The sequence below is a fragment of the Plecotus auritus genome, assembly GCF_963455305.1.
Source record: "Plecotus auritus genome assembly, chromosome: 5".
NCBI classification, from domain to species: domain Eukaryota; kingdom Metazoa; phylum Chordata; class Mammalia; order Chiroptera; family Vespertilionidae; genus Plecotus; species Plecotus auritus.
Window position 1 is genome coordinate 172,015,255 of NC_137776.1, and position 18,386 is coordinate 172,033,640.

General features: G+C 44.9%; 1 protein-coding gene across 1 annotated transcript in view; it reads left to right on the forward strand.

Annotated features, from left to right (window-relative positions):
- Positions 1–2,403: 2,403 nt before the first annotated feature.
- The window catches only part of BRINP1 (BMP/retinoic acid inducible neural specific 1), a 155,765-nt gene continuing 139,782 nt past the window's right edge, over positions 2,404–18,386 (forward strand). The window contains exon 1 of the mRNA XM_080668676.1: positions 2,404–2,807. The gene's annotated coding sequence lies outside the window, so the exon portion shown is untranslated. The remainder of the gene's footprint in view (positions 2,808–18,386) is intronic.

The following is an 18,386-nucleotide window of genomic DNA, read 5'->3' on the forward strand; positions in this document are numbered from 1 at the left end:
AATTCTAAGCTTTTCCAATTACCCCAATGCTTCTCCATTATTTCCAGAAGCTGCAGTAAAGATTTTGGACTTCGACTTGGGTGTGGAATTATCCCTTGGCACGCTACTCAAGTTTTCCAAACTCTCCTTTCCTATGATGTAAAAATGGGATAGTATTACCTACCTCATACCTCACAGCATTTTGAGAATTATCAAATATAAAATAGGAAAGCTTCAAATGAAATTCCAGGTGCATGGTAAAAGTTCAAAAATCCTCTCATTCCCTCTTTTATTCTCACAAGAGTTGGAACTGGGAAGGGTTCTGTGTTTCCTGAGGGAAATATTGGCTGTGTGAGGTGGAGGAGAGGAAGAAAGGGAAATGTTCCACTGTGTTAAGTCCTCTCTTTCTAAGGCATCTGGACCACAGCCCACCTTGGGAGGTTGATTAAGAGAGAAGAGCTAAGAGGAATCAGTCTGTAAACCCGGGCCTCCTCGGAAGCTACCTAACTAGGTTGTTTCAGACTGATTTCAAAACTACATTCCCAGCAGGGCTACTGCTGCCTACTCTCACTCAAGGAGAGATGATGGAGAAACACAGAGAAAAGAAGGAAAGAATAAAGGAAGGGATAGGGTAGAGAAAGACCGAGAGATAAGGCCTGGGAGAATGAAAAAAGGAAGGAGGGAAGAACAGGAGACATTAACCAGGAAGCAGTGTGTGGTGGTGAGTGGTATCTCTTTGTGGTTGGAATCAAAGTCAGAAATGTCTCAGGAACCACTGCCCAGGGAAGGAAAAAACAAGACAAGACAAAACAAAACAAAACAAAACAAAACAAAACAAAACAAAACAAAATGGTCCAAAAGGAAAAAGAAGTTTTCACCTGGCAGAGAGAGAAATCAATCACTGCCACGGTCAGTGGCTGGGGAGCTGTCCGTGGTGCTGATTACCCCTCATTCGGTTGAGAATGAAGCAGAAGCAGAGAGGAGCTTTGAACTGTAGCACTTCCCTCTTCTCCCTCCTCCCCCCGCCCCCGAAGCCTGTATTGCTGAGACCTAGGCTCATTCTGGTTAGTTCTCTGTCTCCTCCTCATTTTTCACTCAAAAAAATGTGTATTCTGTTTTGTTTCAAGACTCCGCTTCCTTTAATTCACTTAGCCCCTTGATCCTTCTGGGTCTCCTTAGTTATCACACCTCTCCTAGCCTCCTTTGCATAATAATGGCATTAATAATACTAGCAATCATAATTACAGTTAACATGCTTTGAGTACTTGCTAGGTGTCAGCAGTATTCTAAGTACTTTTAGATATATTAACTCATTTAAATCTTTACACCAACCATGTTAGATAGGTAGTTATACTCTCTTATTATACAGGTGAGGAATTGAGGCTTAAGAAGTGTGGCCAAGATCACATAGCTGCAGGATTCCACCTGGTCTAGAGCCTGCACTTTGAATCTGGGTTCCTTTAAATTTCTCATCACTTTTCCCTTATTGCTCCCTGCTCCTCCATCTGGTAGCTTCACTGGCACTGCCTACCACTGCCTAAGCTTCCAGGGGCTAGGAATCGTCCTTGCTGATTTAGTCGATGTTTAAAAAGGAAGCGAAGGAAGCGAACATACTGAATATGCACCGTGTGAGAATTCCCAGTGTCTGCTGGCCTCCTTTTCTGCCTCGGGCAGAGGCCCCGTGTCGGCCACTGCAGCCTGCATCTCAGGCTCAATTCCTTCTCTTTGGCTGCCTCTCTGTGAATGCCTTCGCCCCCGCAGTACCTTCGCCCTTTCCCTGCCTCTGGTTTGATCCAGAGAACTTTGCGTCCCCTCAGCTTCTCACGCCTACATCCTGCCCATCTAGAGAAGCGCTTGCTTAATTCTGGGAGGTTCCGTGGGCTCCTGCCTACATAATCAGAGAAACAAACAGGCTTAAATACTCGTAGAGAGGTGCATAGATATAAACGGACCCACACGGGCACCTCCCCAGACAAAATCACACTCAGATACACACAGACACAAGCACCCGCATACCCAGAAACACGCAGAGAGTCGCGACTTGCACCTCTTACAGACGCGCTTTAAGAACATCACGATGCGGGTTTCACAGTCCCTTTCGCTGCTCACACACGGGGACATGCCACCCCATATCCTCAGACCTAAGAGAGTCCCCCATGGCCCAGCCTCAGCCCACCCAGGCCGCTCCTCCCTCCAAAGAGGCCTCTCTCCTCTCCTCCTCCTCTCCCTCTTCCTCCTCTCTCTCCTCCTCATCTCCTCCATCGCCTAAAGATGTACAAAACACTACTCAGAATAAACCAGGCTCTGGGATCCTCCCTACTCCCCCACCCCCGCCCGCTCCCCCATTCATTTTCGCCCGTCTCCGGGTAAGCCCCTCCCCCCCGCGTAGCCCGGCCTCCTTGCTCCCCGCCCAGAGACCGCGGCGCACTTGGACTTCCCTCTCCATTCGCTCGCTGCCTCGCTCCGGGTCCCCACGGCTGCGAACTGATCTGGCGCAGGGGGAGGAGGGAAGCGCAGGCGAACGAACGCAAGAGAGAGAGAGGGAGAGCGAGCGAGCGAGAGAGCCAGAGCAAGAGCGAGAGAGCCGAGGGGCAGAGGGAATAGTGACCGCCTTCCGGAGCCGGGATTCATGCCTGTCCTCGGGACCAGCCAAGGGGACTTGACGGCTGAGTATGAGCCAGGCTGCTAGGAGCCAGGTACCCTCACGCCTGCAGTCCCCTCGCCGTTCCCGGGATGCGAGCTGGACGCAGGGCTCTCCCAAGTTCCCACCGAACCGAATAAAAAGCGTCCGCCCGCAGCTCTCCGCCAAAGACGGACATTGACTCCAGGTAAGGCGGACCGGGCGCAGCGCCCCGCAGCCCATCTGCCCTTGGAGACGGCCGGGCCTCAGGAGGGGTGCCCCCGCCCGCCCCGCCCCCGTTCCTCTCGGCACCTTTCCGCTCTCCCCTCGCCCGTCTGCCTCCGAGTCCTCTTCGGTTCCTGGGAAGGGGGGTGGGGGGGGGGCGGCTCTGTATTCTGGGGTGGATAGGGTTAAATGCGGGTTTTAGGAAGTGGCATGTGTGCTCCCAGCGCGCTCCCGACGTGTGTACCGTGGTAGGAACTTGATGTGGTGCTAGTGTGTGTTTGCGTGTGCAGCGTCGTGCGTTTGATGCGTGTGTGTTTGGTGTGTGTGTGTGTGTGTGTGTGTACACGGGAGGGGTGAAGAGAGGTCCTATAACCTACTTAAGGCACGATGTGTGTGTGTGTGCATGTTTGTACGTATGTGTTTGTATGTGTCTTTTTAATTAGATCTCCAGCTTACACGAAAATGGGATCCTTACTATGGGATCACGTAGGGCAACCCGCTGTGGACTTCCTCCGGGGGCTCTGGGCTTGGGGTGTGGGAAGGATTATGGGATAAGGATGGTGCCTTATTTAGCCCAATATTTGGTACCCATGAAGGAAAATTCTTCAAAGGATGGAGACCTGCTAACGCTTGGACTCACCATTTCATATGAAAGAAATGGCCAAACCTTGAGGCAAGGAGATGCTGTCACTTTAAATTCCACACTAGGCAGACTCCAGCATTCTGATGGGAATTTGGAGTCACCAGATAGTGGATAGTGGGTGACAGAGAAAGGGAGAAGTCAGCAGTGGGCTCCTTATCTGGGGTTTGACAAGTCTGGGATAGAGTCTGCCCACTTCATTTGTAATTATAACAGCATAACAGCACCTTAGGCTTCTGGTGCTTTGGGGGAGGATCTGGGCAAGTTTGCATGGAACCCCTAAAGGAAAAGGAGAAAGAGCCATCAGGAACTTGTTCATCCATCATAGTTCCACAGGATCTCAAATTCCTGCAAATTTCATTTGGGGTGAGCACTGGATAATATGAAAGGAGGTGGATGGGGTGCTTCCCCACAACAGATTCATTCTTCCCTTCCCCACGTCAGGCAGGCTTGGGGAGCCCAAAAGAATCTCTTATTCCTAAACTGTTCCTCCTCATGGTTCCCCTGGAGTTAGGAGGACACTGGGAGGAGGCAGAGAGGCAGAGAGGCAGTGTGTGTGTGTGTGTGTGTGTGTGTGTGTGTGTGTGTGTGTGTGTGTACACTGAGGGAGACCTACAATTTGGGAACAGGTTGTGGGTGGGAACTCGTGGCAGGATATGGTGGTAATTGACTTAAATTGCTGCCCTGCTGTCTGTTTGCACCTCACATCTCTTGCTAGGCTCCAGAATACTGCCAAGGGCACAGGGGTGGTGGAAAGACTCTCAGTAAGGAAGACAGTTCAGGCCAAGTCCCTCTTTCCTCTTTCCTCCACCTCCCAGGAGGCTCTCTAGCTAAGTCCCTGGGCCACCCTGGCTAGGTCTTGCTGGCCTGGGACGTTGAGGCCAGCCATTGATTGGATTCCTGGCTGCCTCTTAAAGGCTTGCCCTACTCAGCAAAAATGCTGAGTTTTACTGCTGTTCATGGCTTCCAGATTCGGCAGCTGTTACTTTTCCAAGGTAAGAGGCAGCCGTTCGCCGCCGTTCAGCTCTCAGAAGCAAGGCTAGGGGAGGATAAGGGCTGAGAGGCTGGGACATAGCCTCTTCTCTGGCTAGAAAGGGGCTGCTGAAAAGACCTTTTGGGAAAATAAAAGTAGAAATATACTTGTCTTAAGAATTATTTATATATATGTATCTTCTGGGGAGAAATAAAAGCAAACATGTGTTGGCAGGAACCTGCCCTGACGGGTGGGTGCCGGTGCTACCTGCAAGCACTTGCAGACACACCATTCTCTGGCCAGAGGCTGATACCTGAAACTGAAGCCTTCATAGGGCTACAAGGAATCTGTTCCAGAAACTTGCATCAGACCAGAGCTCCCACGTTCATTTTGGGTGGGAGTGTGAGGCAGAGGAGGAGATCCCATGTAAGGAGCTGCTCACATTTTCTCTCTTTCAATCCATAGACAAGCAAACCTGGAAGGACTATTAAAGAACAGACAGGCAGGACTCTGTGGCCCAGAGAGGGAAGGAGAATTCTCTAACATTCTCTAGGGAGTTGGTGGTATGCCCAGGGCTAGAACCTGTGCTGCCTGCCACCCAGATCAATGCCACGCTGCCCAGGGACTATATCTGGCTCCTCACCCCTATCCTGCCACTGTGCTCACACCCAATACAATTGCCATCTTCCCTCATCAAACTTCTCTTTTCGGAGATGCATTTCAAAGCTGTTCCTTCTGGAAACGTCATCCTGGAGAGAAAGGGTCTAATGCCTCAATCATTCTCCTCACTAGACGTACACACACACACACACACACACACACACACACACACACACACACACACATTCTTTCTCCAATGCCTTCAGAGAATTGCATGCAGGCAGGGGTCCAATACTGGATATGATTGTAGAGCATCCGAACTGTATCTGAGCTCTTTATTAAGGCATGGTTGCTTTCCATAGAGCCAGGTGTATATGCATCCACTGATGCAAATACTTCAGGCAAATTCATGCCTTTATATTATTGAGAATTTTGCCCTTATGCATATTATACATCTCCCAGACACAGGAGCCTGTGTGGGCACAGATGCAATCATACAAGCGTGCACACACAGATCCAGAAACCTTTCCTACTTGCTGTATTCCCCCAGAGGGAATTGCAACCTCCACACCAAATCATGTTCCCCTCTGTAAAGACATCACCCATCAGGAAGACTGGGACTCATGGTCACACAGGAGAAGTATAAAGGCCTGTGAAATATAGGCTTCTGAGAAGTCAGAATCAGGCCCTCACAGAAGTATGTACCCAGACTCTGAGATGAGTGTTTCAGGGGGTGCAGGCAAGCACTGAGGGAAAAAATGTGAGGGTTTCAGGACCATCTGCAATAATGCCTTTTCCATACAGGTTTTTCCGGGGCTGGATGGCACTTTGGTTCCCAGAAGGGGGAGCTGTGACTCCATTTCAACCAAGGAGAAGCAGCTCAGAGATTCCAAATCAGCTACTGGGCCCCTGTTGAGTTTAGATGGTCCAGCTGAGGCTGCAATGAATTTATTTGAAGCACTACAGGTGGGGACCTTAAAAACACTCTCCCCTGTTCAGTCCAGATAAAACATCTTGGGCTTGCAAGAGTTTGTGCTTTTGACCACAAAGTCCTCTATTTGTATGGAAAGGTCTTTCTTTGCCCAAGGGGCCTCCAGGTGTGTGAAGATATATTTTGTAATTTGCATACTCTAGTTTGTCCCCTCCCAATCCCTTAGACAAAATCATCAGCACGTATCCCCTGAACAGGCCACTAAGGTTAGACATATCCTGCCCTTCTCTCCCTGCATCACACTTGCTAAATTCCAAAGATTAACTAATTGACCAGTAAAACCCTGGTAATCATGGTTAAGGACAAGATAGGGGTCATGGTTAAGGACAAGGTAGGGGTCATGGGAAAAGGACAAGCCTTCAAAAGTAATTCCCCAAATAATCCCCTCATTGTTTTCCACTCTAATCTTTCTACTAGGAATACCTTTATCTTCTTTCCTCCATTTCCCAACGTCAGCATCTACTTTTAATAATCCTACCCATATTTCAACATCCAGCTCAAATGACCTTTCCAAGAGGTCTTCCCAAAATCTTATTTTGGGATTAATCTCTTTCTCCCTGGTTCTTTCACAGAATTGTCTCTGAAACTCCATTTTAACTGTTTCTCTGTTTGCTTTGCTTTATAGCTCTGTGGGTATATGTCTAGCTTGGCCTCTTCCATATGTTCTTCTAAGGAGCATTTTTTTTTAATCCCTAAGAACTGACACATAATAGTTGCTTTATAAATATTTGCTATTGCTATTTTCCAGTCTCAACAGAAGCTATAATCTCTCTTTCTCTCTGCTTCATATTCACTCAAAGCAATGCAATCATGGCTTTAAAATTGTGTCACTATGCCCACAACATAGGGATGGCAATGATGATACAGAAGGTAAAATTCTGTCCTGCTTGAAGTGAGCATTACCCTACTGTGTTCTAGGGTCTTTAGTTTTGTTCTCATTATAATCTTTCTTCTCACCCAGTGCGGCAGATACAACTCCCTTTTCACAAGAGGACAGTGAACTCATGCTGGCTAGTCCCTGGCCCAAGGTCACATAACCAACAGAGATAGGATTGGAGCCTAATTCTTGCTTCAGCATCTCTACTCTTTCCAGCGTACCACTGACTTAATGGTAACCACTGTGAATGGCAAACAGGATCGGGTTGTTCAACAGATGCTAGAAATAGCGAGGGGCTTATTATTACAATACTCTTTGAAATTGATATTATAGGGGAGTCAGGGAGTCATCAGATCAAAGAATCTGTCTTTTCTGGTTTCTCAGTAACCAAACCTTCCTCCTCATTCAAGAAGCAGTAATCCTTTTTCTAATACCCATAACACATGGACAATTAGTCTCATTTTTAGTACTTTTAGCAACAGCAAACCCATTACCACACAAACCAGCCTGTGTTATATAGAAAGAGCTTTATTGGAACCTTGACCCTAAGCCTACCTTCTAAATCTGTGAAGTCATACAGCACAAATATAATTCTCTCCCAATAACCCACTCTTCAGATGCTATGGAAGCATGATCTTATCACCACCGGCATTCTCTTTTAGATTCCATTTCATAGCCTCGTCTCCTGCAACATTCGTTTGGGTCCCTCACCAAGCTGGAAGTTGTCTTATGGACATTATCCAGTTAATCTCACTTGTAAGAGTTAGAAGCCACAAAAGGGGGGAGGGTGACCTGAAACTGAGAGAAGATTACAAAGGGTCATTGATTCATTCATTTATTCAACAAATATTTATAGGGTGCCCACTATTTTTCAATCTTTGCTCTAGATTAATACTGTGAAATAGAACTTTCTGTGTTAATAGATATGTTCTCAGGGCTGCCCAATATGATAGCCATTAACCACATATGATTACTGAGCACTGAAATGTGGCTATATTACCGATGAACTGCATTTTTAATCTTATTGACTTAATTTTATTATAATTTAAATAGTTCTGTGTGGCTCATGACTGCTGTTAGTGAACAACACAGATCCAGACATTAGAGATATCTCATGGACATGGTCCTGTTCTCATGGAGTTCCTAGTCTAGTGGGCGAGATGGACAATAATTGAGTCAAAAATAGATAAAATAATTTCATATAATAGTAAATGCCCTGCAAATAATAATTTGGGGCAATAGGCTAGAAAGGAATGTAGATGGTATAACATTTGATAGGGTAGCCAGGAAAAAACTTCTCTGAGGGGGTGATGTTGGATCTGAGATCTAAATAGAAGGAACCAGCCGTGTGATTATGTGGGGAAAGGATATGAGAGGTGGAGACGAGAACAGAGATGAAGTCACTAAACGGGGTCAAGTTTAGGAAATCTGAGGGGTAGTGTGATTGAGCTTTTGTGTCATGAGATAAAAATAAGAAAGGTAGGTAGGGGCCAGATCACAAGATGAGGCCTTATACAGGATGAGGGGATGAAAAGTTAAGACATCTCCCCCTTGGATTCTCCCCATTTGGGAAGCAGATAGTCTGAGGACTTAGCTGAGCAGGGTTTGGAGGGTGATAGAAGGTCATCATCATACTCTCAATGGCTTTTCACCGTGTCCATATTTCATCAGTCATTTCAATGAACTTTTCTAATCTTCATCTCTAGTCCTGCTCTGAATGCTGCTACATGCTTTGGAAATACCTAACTCTAAGGGGGAGGGGGGAGGGAGAAGCTGGGAGAGAGGAGATGGATAGGAAATGAGGAAGGGAATGAATACCTGGTGAGAAGGTAATTGAAATGAAATCTGGTGAAAAAGGATGAAAGCTGTTTGGATCAGCAGATATTTATTGCATATCTTGTCTGGGAAAGGCCTTGAACACAGTGACTTGGGGGTATAGTGATGAATCCTGCTAGGTGCTGGCAATCTAATAGAGGAGATTTGCAGATTTGTAAATAATTATCATTCACAGTCGACTGGTAATTGTTATTTCTGAAGTTCTCCGAGAGTTTGGGGAAGTGGAAGATTAGACGGAGTTACAGAGGTGGTGATGGTGAAGAGGAGGAGGTGGGGGAGGGGGAAGGGGAGGGGGAGGAGGGAGGAGGGGGAAGGGGAGGGAGAGGGAGGAGGAGGAGGAGGAGGAGGAGGAGGAGGAGGAGGAGGAGGAGGAGGAGGAGGAGGAGGAGGAGGGAGGCCAAGACTATAAGGTCTTAGAGATCAGAGACTGTATCTTTCCATTTTATATCCATATTCATTCTAAATGTCAAGTAATAAGAGAACAGGGACTCAGGGCTCCTGATTCTAGTCCTGGCTTCTACCACTCTTTATCTGTACCATCTTCTGAACATAACTGCCCCCTTCTTGGGCTTGCCTTTTGCAAAATTGAGAAGGACCAAACTATGGCCTATCTCAGGAAAGGGGTTTGCTAAGCTCTTTGGAAATGTTGCATGACGACATGCTTGTAAAAGCAGAGAGAGACACTCACAATGGCCATGCTTCATCGTAAGAGTTAGATGTCTACTCTGAAAGGAGCCAATCTGAAAGAAGTCATAGCTCAGGGCACATACTCTGGCTCAGGACAAGGTGGCCGAGCGGGATGGATGTGCTGCTATGGTAACTCTGACCATCAGAGTGATTGAGTGGTAGCTTGAACACCACTGTCCTTCTGGAACACAGTAGCCTACAAAGGCTGCCTAGAAATCCATAGACAGTCCTTGCTACTGAGGGGGCAAAGAAGACAATTAAGAAGATAATGAGGCTGAGGAAAAGTGAGATTAATTTCCTTTTTTTTAATATGAGGGTGAAGGGGATCTTTGTCTCTCAAAGGAACTATCTTTTAGAAATTGCAGGTGGACTTAAGGAGAATAGACTAAATAGACCGAGTGTGTGAAAGTTACGAGTGGTAAATTACCCGGCCTGTCTGCTCTGCAGCGGAGGACACACACAGGAATAGAGAGAGCCTGGTGAGGACTCAGAATATATCATTCTGAACAAATCCCGTTCTCTGTTGGCAGAGATTTTTCTCCCTGGGGGAAAAGCTGCATGCAACGATGCTGGGACCATCTTGGGAACAGCTAAGAGATTGTCTCCCCTAAGGATGTGGAGGTAGATTCATAAGGCAATTAACAAAGCATCACTTTTGTGTAAACTGCTAAGGTTGAAGCAGCAGGGGTCCAAGTAAATGACCCATCTGAACAGCTAGAACCTTTTGTGAGGGTTAGCCTTTCCTGAGATATAATTTATCTTGCCGTTCAGAGGTCCTGCCGATGAACCAGTGGGAACCTCTGGGAGAAATCAGGGGTCTTGGGGTGATGCGGAGCAGCCGAATCACTGATCACAAGCTGCTGCGGGTGGACCAGGAGCCGGCATCTGGGATATGATTGCATTTCAAAGGACCCACACCTCCAAGCCGTCAATTCGTAGTCTCCATTCGAAGAATATGTGGTCCACAAACGTAGATGGAATTCTGGTGGGCTGTGGAATTCCTAGAGACCCTGAAACCCCAAGATACACTGGAAAGAGCCCCCAGAGAACTGTGGCACACATGTGCTTTAAGCCCGTTTCAGTTTACGTGTTCGTAGATAAGCTACGTTTCTCGTGGAATTTGATGGGCTCGGAGTTTATAGCCTCATCAAAGTGGGAGGACCGACAAGGAGCCTTGGCTGGCACTTAAAAACATCTGCACAAGGTCCATTCAAACAGTAAAACCGGTGTTTTGGCATGTTTAGAAATGTAGGGAAGGATTGAAAAATACCCAGCAGGAGGTGGTAATACGGTTTTTCTGCTGGGACAGGTTTTGGAGAGACGACCCTTTGAGATAAAGTGGTTCTCACCAAATGCCATCGCCAGAGACGGCAAGGCAAAGGGAGGGCTGAGCGGGGTCATAAGAATTTTATTCTGAATGCGCATCAACAGGACAGCCTCATTCAAACGCCAGGAAGCCTTACCCACGATTCTGAAACCATTACCTGATCAGCCACAGTTTCACCTGCCCTGTCCTCCCGCATTCCTGGCAGTGAGGATTACAGATGTAGGCAGAGCATAGGATGGAATGTGAGGAGGTTCTGGAAGGATCTTCTTCCACAATATTTAGAGATGGCCGAAATGCCACAATTATAAAACCCTTCTCAGGAGTGGCAAAGCGAATGCGCCCAGCATGTCGTCCGTTCTTTGTGCCCCAGTGTTAGCCCCTCAGAGAGGGCCTCTCCTGCCCACCTGCATCTCTGTTATGCTCATCTGACTGCCGTGTGTTCACCTATTTATCGTCTTCCTCACTAGACTGTCAGCGCCAAGGAGGCAGGGACAAGTCAGTGTTGATCTGCTGTATTTCCAGCTCCTAGAACAGTGTCTGGCACAAAATAAATGTTCAATAAACAATGTTTGTTTGTTTTTCAATGAAAGAATGAAAATCACATTTCATAAAAGTCTGTGTTTGATACAGGTTTCCACCAATGCCACACAAGAGTATCTTTTTCCTTTGCCTTCTTGCCAAGACTGAAACCTGACATTAAACAAAAAAGAAGCAAACAAAAAACCCAAAATGAAAAAACAACAACAACACAACACACAACCTGTTAATGCTATATGGCACCACATTGCTATTTTCGTTTTTTATTATTAGTAAAATGGAGTATTTTGAGGTTTTTAATAGTTTATTTGTATTTTTAGCTAGAAATTCCACCGCCAGATCACATTCTTATAGTAGATGATCTTATGATCATATCTGCACTCAAGTTCCACTAATAGGGAAGAAGAACTCTGCCATGAACCTTTTCCCTATATCTGTTTTTCTTCTCCTTCCTACCTATTCTTAACTCCATTCAATATTCCTTTCTTTATACATACCGGTGCATATATGTGTGCATGTGTATTTAGAGAAACATCATACATACATTCATATATATGTATATACTATATATGTATCTTTTTCCTTTTTCTTGCAACATCTGGCTGTCACAATCCACGCCACCTCCACCTTGCTACTTCATAAGCTGCTTTTAAAATTGCTACTCTTACCAGAGGTGGCTTTGGTGATTCCATTCCCAAGAAAAATAAGATCTTAGCTCTGGCCCAGAGTTAGAACAACTGGTCCTCGCCTCAGCAGCACTTGAACCTCCACAGCTTAAAGGCACAAATAAACACACAAAGCTAAGGTTTGCTGCCAAGGCACTGTGAAGTTAAATTACTATTTTAAGAGACTATGAAGCTGGTAGCTAGAAAGCACTGGAAGAAGGGAAGATATTCATGGTGTTGGCAGATAAAGGAGAGAAAGGAAAATTTAGGTCTTAAGGAGATTTAAGAAGCTGCCCTGCAGTGGCGCCATTTATAACATCCCCTGAAAGGTGTAAGATAGATGCCTTTCTCATTTAGATGCACAGAAGACCAGGATGCAGGGCATGGCCTGAGTGACAGAATGGTGGAAGATTTGCAACAATGGACCTGACCTAAGACAATATAAACCCAGCAGCAATAATCAACCTTGATTTTGGGAGGCCACCAAGCTGCTAAGAGCTGGACTGATGCCTCAGAGGGTTGGATGGCAGGAGGGCAGTTCAATGAAAGAACGTTATGTCCAGTGTCTGATGATATGGGTTAAAGACCTACTGCTATCATTTATTGTATAACTTGAAGCAAATCCTTTCACCCCTGAGCCACAAGGTGCTCGTTGGGAAAATGGAGAGAATAATTCCGACTTCACAGTGTGACAGTAAAGGGTAGATGACATAAAGCATGTTAAGGCATGCAAGCACTTGGTAAAATAAATGGTAACAGTGAGGAAGAGGGGAATCGTGAGGGAAAGGATGATAAACACAGTTCACACAGAGTGAGCAGCAGGCTATGCTGTCAATCAGCCGCTCTCCCTATGCACTTCCTGAATCCGCTGCTCTTACAGATTAGAGCACCAAATCGAGAGCTACAATGACATAGGCTGCAGAGGGCTAGGGTACAAGAACCAGCTCAGATACTGTTGGATCTTAAAGAGAAAATGGTTTTTGTCTAAAAAATAAGAGACAGTTAAACTGGACTATGATGAAGATAACTTTCGGCTCCAATGGCTGACGATCCTGTGTCTCTTTTTGGTTGCTGACCCACGGGAATACAGAGAGTAGAGACATCTGCCTCAGTTATTTAACATCTTTCTGAGCCTTTTCCTACTTTTAATCTCTCCCCTGATTACTGGTCTCACGTTGCCATATAAGGGGACAAGGAATTGTTAAAAATGACTGAGCAAGCTCCTTTGCAAGGTAGTGCCTCGAACCTGGTAATGATCTCTTTCCTACAAGACATTTCCAGTTGGAGAACATACCTGGGGTCACGGGCAACATTTCATCGAATGCAACAGAGTGTGATAATAATAAAAAGTAATAATAGTTAACATTTATATAATGTTGGTGACCTCCCAGGCATTGTTCGGAGCACCGGTCGTATAGACTCATTAAATCACCACAATATCTCTTTGAGGAGTTGCTATTGTCACCCTCATTTTATAGATGAGGAGACTGGCACAGGAACATCTGGTAATCCGGCCAAGGACGCAGAGCTCGCCAGCAGCAGAGCTGGCACCCAAACTCGAGCGTCCCAGCTTTCAACCACGCTTTCAGGTCAGATAGAAAGAGTCCAAATCTTTGGCACATCACTGACTCAGGGTGTGGACTTGGACACATGGAATCACCGTACTGAGCCTTGGTTTTCTCACCTCTAGATTGGGAGATGCAGCCTGTGCATGAACTTGTTGAGAATGTTCAACAAGACATTAAGAGTGGTCGAGGAGGAGCACATTTATACATTAGAGAGAGGAATGGCGATAGAGAACACGTTCTGGAAAACGGGGCTAAAGGCAATACCTCCCTGACAGTCTTGCTGTGAGAATGAATGTCACATATATACAGCATATAGCAACATGCCCCATATATAGTAAATGCTCAATAAATGATTCTTAGGGCATTTATCGACATGGACATATATTTGTACAAAATACTATGTATAGCATAGCTATTTTATAAGATGCGCTTACTATTTGGGTGGTAGCTTAGGAGGGAATTCCAGTCTCCCTTTTATGCTTACCTGTATTTCCTAATATTTCTCTAATGAATGTGTGTTACTTGGGTAAGTAACATTTTTTTAAAAATATATTTTATTGGTATTTTACAGAGAGGAAGGGAGAGGGATAGAGAGTTAGAAACATCGATGAGAGAGAAACATCAATCAGCTGCCTCCTGCACACCTCCTATTGGGGATGTGCCCTCAACCAAGGTACGTGCCCTTGACCGGAATCGAACCTGGGACCTTTCAGTCCACAGGCTGACACTCTATCCACTGAGTCAAACCGGTTTTGGCAAGTAACATTTTAAGTAGTAGAGTTTGGGGCATCAATGAGCCAGTGTGAGATCATAAAGAGTAGCTGTTGCTGAAATTGGAGCCACAGCATGTTAGGGAGCAGAGATGAGGTCTGTGGGTGCAAGCCACGAAGGTAGGTGGAGGAAGGGCATTCCATGCAGAGAGTAGGAAAGGGTATAGTTCCATGTGACTGGAGGGCATGTGAAGGGCTGTACGATATAAAGCCTTGGGACTCATAATAAGTAATCTGTGTTTAGAAAATTGTTGGTAGCTGTTAAGAAAATGCTTGACTCGATTAGATCTGGGATTAAGGAAGATGAGGAGGTGGGGAGGGGGGAGTCTGTGGCCCTTTAGCAGGTTATGGTCACGGTTCAGATGGCAGAAGATGTCCTTCCAGACTGGGCAATGACAATGGAGTGGATGGACTGGAGAAAACACTGATGTGAGACAAGGTAGAGGGAGGGTTTAAGAGTGACTTCCTTGGAGGTTATGCAACATCTAGGCCTGCTTTCTCTAAATAGTGCTTCCAAAAACAGCAGGGTCTCAATTATCTCACCCTGGGCTGTGAAATTCTTTAAAAAATGTTCTCAAAACAAAATTAAGTTTAATTTGCTTTAATTGAAAAATAAACACATGCCATGTACAGCACTCTCAGGAGGAGGAGAAAGAGCTGGGAAATGAAATGAACAGTTGGGTGTGGTAGGCCTTCCATTATTGGAAATCCTGAAAGGAGAATTGGTGTTGGTTGAAAAGATGAATTCAGAGTTAAATTCAGGGATGGGAGGTGTCGGCCTTTTCTTGAGGCTTTGGTTTTTGGTTTTCTTAATCTTGTGAAGTTATTTGTATTATGATTAAGAGCATGTTAAGGCAACTGTGGGATAAAGGAAGGAGTGGGTACTGAGCTTGGGGTCAGAGAATTTAGATTACATGCTTTTCCTCTCATTTTAATTGTGTGATCATTGGTAAGTTGTTTTATTTGTTAGCCTCAGGCTACTCATCTGTAAAATGGGGATAATAAATTCAGCCATCATTGGATTCCAATGAAGACTATATAAATATTATACATGGAAATTCTAATGTACTATTAAGAGATGATGGAGATAGAGGAGGAGGATGAAGAGGAGAAGAAATGAGGAAAAAAAGTGGAGGAAGGTTAGAAAGAGGCATGGAAGAGAAAGAAGAGGACGAGCACTGTGTCTAATTGCCTCATTCCATTACTCAATAATTATTGAGTGCCTTTCTAGGTTGTGTTGATGCAGGAGATGAAATGGCAAGCAACAGCTGAGCCTTGCCCCCGTGGCACCTACATCCTAGTGATAGATATTCTCAATATCTAGGCCATGGAATGGAGTTCAGGAGGAAGATGGTACTAGATCAGGTATTTGGAAAGCCTTGAGATATATTACAGGAGCTCTTATTGGGCATTTTTTCTCTCTTTTCACAACCACTCTGTCTTTCCAATTCCTGTGTAGATGCTTTGACCCTGACTTAGGTTCTATCTGTGTCATGGGGAAAAGTTTGAGAAACACATTTGCACCCAGGCATTGGAATTGCAAGCTCAAGATGTCAGATTCTTAAAATGTTGGTATCTGATAATCATAGTTGTAGAATTTTAAGAACTATCAAAGCTTGGAATCAGAGAATCTTAGAATAATAAAAACTCAGAGTTAGAATCTCATAGACTCATAGAATATAATATCCATAGAATATAAAAATTAAATCTTAGTACTACCAAATCTTAAAAATCACAGAATTAAAAAAAAATCACAGAATCATGAAATTAGAGTGTTTTAGAAGAGAATAGTATTTTATGATTATCTGGTCCACCCTCCTGCCCAGTTCATAGAAAATACTAATGTAGCATTAAAAATACAGTCATTCTTGAGCATTTTCATACAGAAAAAAGGTGGCCATAAGGAAAATGTAATGCTTAATAGCACTAATGGTGAATGTATTGGCCAGGGACACTGATGGTGGAGACAGGTGGCGTTTCTGAATATTGTACAACAGTGGTTCTCAACCTTTCTAATGCCGCGACCCTTTAATACAGTTCCTCATGTTGTGGTGACCCCCAACCATAAAATTATTTTCTTTGCTACTTCATAACTGTAATATTGCTACTGTTATGAATCATAATGTAAATATCTGTGTTTTCCTATGGTCTTAGGCTCTATAGCAGCGGTTCTTAACCTGTGGGTCGTGACCCACAGGTTGGGAACCGCTAGCAGGGTCGCCTAAGACCATCAGAAAGATTGGCCCCCATGAATAATGACAGGTTAAGAACCACAGGTTAAGAACCGCTGCTATAGAGCCTAAGACCATCGGAAAACACAGATATTTACATTACGATTCATAACAGTAGCAATATTACAGTTATGAAGTAGCAACGAAAATAATTTTATGGTTGGGGGTCACCACAACATGTGGAACTGTATTAAAGGGTCGCGGCATTAGAAAGGTTGGGAACCACTGTTGTACAAGTTCTTGGTGGAATGATTGTAGACTTTACTGACATCTGCAACCAACACTTATGTTAATAGAAAGCTGAAGCAAGGTAGGAATGAACGACTTTGCTCACTCACCATCCCTGCTGTCATTATTCATGGGGGCCAATCTTAGCCATGTTGTCATTTTGGAAAATATTCTCCTAAATATTGGTCTCCTTTCTTTGGACTGTAAGCTCCAGGAGGTTAGTAGTCATAGATGTTTCTACATGGCTTCTATAAAGTTTCTAGAAGTGTTTTGTATGGGGTGGGGGGGTGCTTTCCTGGTATTCAGTCTTCCTGTCTTTTTCCTCAGAGGTTCCTCTTGCATACACACGGGGCACTATTTGGCCTGCAGCCTTGCTGATGTTTCCTCTGAAGTATTGGCTTGTTTTGCCAAGACTTAAAAAAAATTTTAACGTGGTACTCATTTGGGGTATAACAGTTGTTCCTTCCACATTCTCTCACAGGACCTCTGATGGAATGGCATAGTTTGACAAGTATAAGAAGAACCTGGCTTAAAGAAGTGTGTAGGGTGTGTAGAGCTCTTTGCTGTATGCCATGGATGCTGTGTGTGTGTGTATGTGTTTACATGTGTGTATATGTGCTGCTCCTATACAGTGTGAGTTTGGGTATTTTCCACATGAGTATGCAATTGCATTTGAATGTACTTATGAATTCCTATGTGCATTCATATGTGGATAAACTTAACGTGGAAAAGAATGTGCTCATGAACAGGTAAGATATGTAAATGATTATGTGGCTTTTGGCGTACCTTTGATGAGCATCTACTGTGTTTCTGACAATGAAGTAAGTGCTTTCATGGTTGCTGCTATATTTGATTTTACAACTCTGAAGTAGTTATTGTAGTGTAGGCATTGCAGTTTCTACCGGTAATTTGAAGACTGGTCAGCTAAGGCCCTTAGAATTGAAGCGATCAGGGCTGGTATTTGAAATGGAGTCTCTCTATAAAGGCTTTTTTGTTTATATGTTTTTTTTTTTGAGTATGCAGGTGTGTGACTGCAGGGTGTGTGTGTGTGTGTGTGTGTGTGTGTGTGTGTGTGCGCGCGCGCTGATGCTCATGGACATGTGGGTAAGCATGCATTTCTTTTTTCACATGCATTTCTTTGTACGTATGGATGTGTAATGTGGATATGTACATAGTAAACATATATACACCAGCTGAAACCATAATCGTCCAGCAAAGTAAATTACGTGCTTGGTCTTGGGGGCCAGGGGAGTGTGGACGGAGTGAGCTGTAGGGGAGAGCATCCGAGAGACAGGATTTGTACCCAGGTTTTCAGCCCACGTCCTCCCCCTCCCCTGCACATCCCCTCACAATTTCCTGTGCTGGGGTTTTCTCAGGCTCCCATCTGAACCTGCATAAATCTCAGGCAGTCTGACACCCCGCCAAGCCACATAAACATTTTGAATTCACGGCACTGACACTCCAAGGGGCTGAAATAGAACTTTGAAATTCTCCTTCACTTTTAATTAAAAAAAGATTTAAGCCAACCCTGGGTTCCCGGTTCTATTTAACTGCGACTGCTTTTAACCGGTGTTGTATTTTTATTGTTGCAAATGTGACGCACCGATCCATCTTCCTTGTAACGCTTCTCCG